General features: G+C 41.9%; 1 pseudogene; it reads right to left on the bottom strand.

Annotated features, from left to right (window-relative positions):
- Positions 1–5410: 5410 nt before the first annotated feature.
- Positions 5411–6197, bottom strand: LOC110554738 (voltage-dependent anion-selective channel protein 1-like; annotated as a pseudogene).
- Positions 6198–6451: the final 254 nt, after the last annotated feature.

Genomic DNA, 6451 nt, shown 5'->3' on the forward strand with positions numbered 1-6451 from the left:
TGTCCAGAAAGAGCCCTTGCCCCACAGCTAACAAAGTGGAGACCGACAGAGAAAGATATTTGACGTTCGCCTCTGGCCTCCACACACATATGCACACACATGTACCTGCATGCACACATAGTCACCACATACACACGCAAGTTAAGGACATTCTGCAGAGGGTTGGCACATTGTTCTAGGAAAACAAGCACACCATTTTCCTTTTCTAAATATAACAGAAATTATTTCAAAACACCCGGTGCTGTAAAAATCCAGGTATTAAAGATAACAAGTTTTGAACCCGTGGAAAGGTGTGTATCATTGTCGAATGAAATGTGATTGTTGTTAGAATCAAAATGGAGTTGCTGGTGTCAGTCCTAACTAAAAAGGAGGAGAAGGACCAAAAAGGTTGTGAAGAGTGAATGACAGTTACTATCACAGAACAGTCTGCAGGAATCACAAGCTTGCCCAGAGGTCACCACAGATGCAAATGAAGCTCGTCTCTGCAGGGACCTCTGCCCTGCAGGTGTCTGCTTAACCTCACGCTGGTGCTGCTCTTGCTATCAGCCAAGGCTATTGCTTCAATATCTGATGTAACACTGCCAGTTTTTATCTTCAGAATCTCCGCCTTGCCTCATTCTCTTTGAATGGACTCAGAGTTTGCCGCTGTACGCATATTTATATTCTACCACTCTGCCACTCCTAATAGATGCTTATTATTTATTTCCTCTCAGATTGTTTTATTTGGTCTAAAAACATAGCGCTCCATAAAAGTTCCTAATATCTTTTTCTGTGTCTCTATAAAATCTTATCTAGCTTATAATAGTTTAAAAAATATAAATGTTCGTATTACTAAAAGGCACTATGCCTACAAGTGGCAAAGAAAAGCCATCAATGGTTTTGCTAAGCCGTACACACTGTCAGTATGTCCTTGGCCATACTGATCTGCTGAGCGAGACATGACTATTGGAGAAATAGTGGCACCATTGTTTTGGGATAACCAACCACTTCTGAATGGATCTGAGGCCTGCCCCACAGGAGGGATAAATGTCCAGCAAAGTAAGCTTTGGTCAAAGTATATTGACTGGGGAAGTCACAGGACAGGGGCAGGGATGTACTTGTGACATTTTGCTAAACTGATATGTAGTCAAACTGTTTTGTAAGAATGTGTGTACGCACACTCATGCATGTATATTAATGCTGCTTTCAGCCTTTAAAAGTTTATTTTTCAGTGAGTAATGATTCATGCAAAGACTCATAAATTGCCAAAGTGATGGGAATAAGTGACTATTGCGTGTGCATAAACAGGACAGCTACAACATTTTTTTCCCCACAGCTCAGCTCAGGAAATCTCTCTCTCTCTCTCTCTCTCTCTCTCTCTCTCTCTCTCTCTCTCTCTCTCTCACACACACACACACACACACAAGACTATAAGAGCTGGGGAATGGGTAAAAGTGCTATCAAACACTGGCTTCTAGATATGAACACAGAGCAGCTATGACTGTCTGCACACGATCTGTGTGGAAAGACAAAAGTAGGTGGGGCTAGTTGGGAAGAATAAGGAAGGAGGTTAGCAGAAGTGGGAGGAAATGAGAGAAGGCAATGGGGGCTAAAAATGATCCCAGCACTTGTATGAATATATGAAACTGTCAAAAAGAAAATGAAAAACTAAAATGTAACTGTAAAATTGAAAGTGGAAGAGGCAAGCATTTCTCTAGGGCAGTGGTTCTCCACCTTCCTAATGCTGTGACCCTTTGATACAGTTCCTCATGTTGGGGTGACCCTAGCCATATGTTATTTTGTTGCTACTCCATAATTGTAATTTTGCTACTGTTATGAATTGTAATGTAAATGTCTTATATATGCAGGATATCTAACATGCTACCCCTATGAAAGGGTCATTTGACCCCCAAAGGGGTCATGACCCGCAGAGGAAGAACCACCATTCTATGGGAAGTGTGCTGTGGTAACAGGAGACAAGAACAACCGAACTCTACAGAAGGCAACGGAGAATCATATTCTAGCTACGCCTAGCTGGAGGCAACAGCAAGCCTTCAACATGAAACCAGACTCCATACGATGATGATAGCGTCATGCAGAAATGGGGACTTGAATTGTATATATTCTGACTGGTAAAACGGTGGCCACATCCTGCTTCATACAGATTTCCATGAAAGCCTGGAGGCTGGGTACTCCATCCTTGGCACTGCTAATCACTCCCATGTGACTCTGCATCATTCAGTTGCTTGAGTGAGTAGCAGACAGAAGACAAGCTGTATGAGGACTAATTAAATTGGAATTTTAATTAAACAAGTAATCTTTTATTTAAATATGTCTCAAATTTATGTCATACATTTTTTAAAATTTTTTTCTATTTTTTCTTTTTTATTATTATTAATATTATTATTAGTTACATTTTATTAATTCTGTATCCCAGCTCTATCCCGCTCCCTTATTCTCTCCCAACCCCACCCTCCCTCCCTCATCTCCTCCCTGCCCCTTTCCAAGTCCACGGATTGGGGAGGACCTCCTCCCCTTTCATCTAACCCAGTTTTGTCATACATTTTTATTTGCTATATTTGTCTTTCTTATTTCCTTACTACTAAGAAATAAGACAAAAAAAAAAAGAAAATAAGAAAAATACAACAAAAAGAGCTGATCCAGGATAACTTGGTACAGAAAGTGGCCTGGTGTGAATTAACCTTTGCTTAAGCAGTAATAATGGTGTTTTTCAAAGGCAGTTATTTTCTCTCTCAGGCCCTTGAAATTTGACTTGAAGATCAGGCATATACAGGACTCATGAAGACTACACACAGGCACATGCACACACACATGCACATATATGTAAACATAAAGGAAGGGGAATGGTCTAGATGGAGTCTGTCAGTCAAACCTATAAATATATCATTATGATGACGAACTGCAAGCTTGAGCATCTTATCCTTTATTTATCCTCTCAAAAACAGTTATCAAAGTAGAGAAAAGATGCACAGGGTGCCAGAGAAAAGCATGAAATAGAAATGAACTGAGGTAGTTAGAGAACTCTCATGAAAGACTGAGTGCCTCCAGAGAAAGGAGACCCATGTAGAGAGAAGGTACCATTCTCCACTTTTATCTGATGTAATCTTCCTCACATTTGTCTTTTCAAATTCCTTGTGCTTCATCCTCTTTATCATGGTATGTGGATGCTTATTCCAGTTCTCTGCTGCTCCCAATAAAGATCTCATCCTAAAACTATCTTCCTCCCTCCACCACCTCCATCCATTCTCATTTTGTTAACTGATCATACACAGTTTTGTAATTTCTTTCTTAGAGTCTCTACTTAAGTTAAAAGACATCCTATGAATTTGAAAGATAAAGAGGCAAAGAGGCAAGGCAAATTTCATGCCTGCTTGCTGTCCTCCTGACATGGGATGGTTCATCTAGGTTACTGACAGGATTAGATTCAGAATCTCCTAGGAGATTAGAAAAGCATTCCTCTGAGAGTGTCCATGAGGGTCTTCAAGAGGTCCTCAGCTGAGGAATGCTCTGCCCTGATGGATGGTTTAATCCTTTGATGAATTCAGAATCTGAATTGACTTTGGGGAAGTTGACAGACTGGGAAGTGGTGCCTGGTTGGATGAAGTAAGTTACTGGAAGCTACATCTTGCTGTGGCTCTTTCCTGCTCTTCTAGCTCTCTATTCCTGCCTACTGGGAGCTAATCTGTCATATCCTCCCTACCATGATGGGCTGAAACCTGAAACCAACCTCTAGAAAAATATATCTTTCTTTTCTTAAGTAAATTGTTTCTGTCAGGTATTTGGCCACAGTTGTAAGACTGACTTAACACAAGACTAAAATAAGCCCATTACCTGAGAGTACCTGTGTGGCTGTTTCTTGTAAATGGAAAAGACTTCAATATGCCAATGGGTAAAACACAGATGATTCTAGTTCTAAAGGAAGCACATTCCCCACAGTTAGAGAAAAAATTTCTGGAGAAAAACAACTGCAAGAGTTCTTCCTACAGAGCAAGAGATAGCCAGGCTTTAGCATGCTGGCCTAATTTATGTTCTTTTGCTATTTTAAAATCTCTGTGATGAGTATTCTTCAGAGTGGATAATGAATGGGCAAGTGCCATCTTCCTAGTCATTTCCTGAATCTGTCCTGAGCATGAGTCTTCACCTTGCTTTGTTTACAGACCATGAGACCAGACCCGGAGCAGGTTGGAGATCAGCACTTAGTCCAAAAGTATTTAACATGCTCAGCTTTGTACCGCTCCCTTCTGAATAGTCTTCCATTTAGGAAACTGAGGTTTTACTCATAAAGGCTAAGTAAATAAAAGAAGTAATTGCTTTATAATACTTTTAAACTCTTAAATTCCCCTGTTGAAGTATTTGGAAGAAGGTTGGACATCAGAGCTTAGGGTCTAATGCCATCAGACAGGCTTCTTTCCTCTTCTCCATCTTCCACCTCCCCTGTAAGTGGGGTCCTTCCAGTGTGGACAGTGGCACACTCTGAAAGACCAAGGGGTCTTCTTTTTCTTTAATTCAAGTTTCATCTTAAATTATGTTAATTTTAGCATTTGAAGGGAGGAGATAATTCCACACAAAATGGAAACACTCTATAATGTACCCATTAAACTGCTAGAAGGTAATAGAGTAATGAGACTATAACAGAAGTCAGTTTACATCCCTAGTGCTGTCAGAGTGTGACCACCTCAACTGCCCAGCACAGAGCTGGAAAATCCAGAAGCTATTCCATACTCTGGTGCAACAACAACAACCAAAACAACAACTAAAGGAAAGAAAAAGAAAAAGAAGAAAGAAAGAAAGAGAAAGAAGAAAGAAAGAAAGAGAAAGAAAGAAAGAAAAGAAAGAAGGAAAGAAAGAAAGAAAGAAAGAAAGAAAGAAAGAAAGAAAGAAAGAAAGAAAACCACACTGCAAGGAAGAATTAAGTCCTAAGTGACTGGTTCCATCATGCTCCACCCTAACAAAAGAAATAGCAAACCACACCCTGAAGACTACTTTGGTGTAAAAGTGATGGGCTAGGATGGGAACAGGTTGTGATGATCTGTCTAAAATGTCCCTTTCACATAGGTGTGCACAGGCTCCCCAGCAGTTAGGATTGGGACACCAGGGTTCAATGCTCAGGAGGTGCCAGTTTCATCTGGGACTGGATACATATTGACAAGGGGCCCGTACACTCCCAGCTTCCCTCTGCAGCCTGGTACCTCTAGAGGGGCTCCTCCCCAAGCCACGCCCACAGCTGGAACGGGGTTTCTACTGTACCTCTGAAATAGTAAGACCCTTAAAGCCGAGTCATCCTTAGCCTGGAGATCTAACCTATTATTTAGCAATTCTCGCATCCCCGACATACATTAAAAGGAACACTAAATTCTGAAGGTAGCTATGCTGCAAAATAGCTTAAAATTAACAACTGTGTAGTATTCATTTATGCTTGAAATTCCAGACCGAGACCAAGCTTGTGGCCACCTGCACTGACATTCTTGTCATCCAGCAGAGCTGACAGTGTCAGTGTGACACCTGGCTTCAGGATCTGAGTTTGTCCTAAGCCAACCGGGCTAGAGTTGTTCACTTTGGTTGAAACGCTGGCATCAGGGTCGACCTGATACTTGGCTGCTATTCCAAAGTGACTATGTCTCTCCAGGAGAGACCGACAGCAGTCTCCAACTTCTTGTTCACCTTCTGGTCAATGGAGCCACCAAACTCTGTCCCATCGTTCACATCAGTATGAAGCTGGAATTCTCTTGTAGCCAACTGAGAAGTTGCTCTGGGTCACTCCGGACTTCGAAGCAGCCAGCTCTAATGGCCAAGCACCAGAACCCCTCCTCCCACCTTGATCTAGGGCGCAGCGATGTCAAAGGTTGATCTGCTCCTCCTATACCCTGTCTTGATTTTTTTAATCATTTTTTCCAGGGTTAGGGCAAGAAGGATGAGTCAAAGGTCAGCTTCAGTCCACATGCAAGCTGGTCTTCCACGGTGATCTTCGTGTCCAGGGTGTTGTCTGTGTTCTATTTCTCTGTAAACGTCAGCCTGTGCTCGGTCAACCTGTCCTTGGTTTCCAGGCTGCCATTAATTTTGGTGGTCTCTGTGTTGGTGGAGTCTGAGCTGGAAAATTCCAATCCATTCTCAGACTTTGTTTTCAAATCAAGTGTTATTAAGCCAAAGACATCCCTGGCAGACTTGCCAAGAACAGCATATGTGAAAGGCACAGCCATTTTCTTGGAGGCAGTGATGGCCCAAGCTATGGCAAGGCTTGCAGCAAGGATTGAAGTTTTCCTGATGGGAAATCTTCATCGCCGGTGTGCTGGGAGGATGTGAATATGCTCCCAGTGTATTTGCTGGCCTGAACTCGAGGATGAGGGCTGATGAGGTTATTACTTTCTTTCTAAACCATCCAGCAGTTTCTCAGTGTATGAGGAACAACTTGTTGCATGTTTACAGAGCACAAAATAAATCAGGAAAGTGTTCT

This window comes from Meriones unguiculatus, chromosome 11 (genome assembly GCF_030254825.1).
Source record: "Meriones unguiculatus strain TT.TT164.6M chromosome 11, Bangor_MerUng_6.1, whole genome shotgun sequence".
Classification (NCBI taxonomy): domain Eukaryota; kingdom Metazoa; phylum Chordata; class Mammalia; order Rodentia; family Muridae; genus Meriones; species Meriones unguiculatus.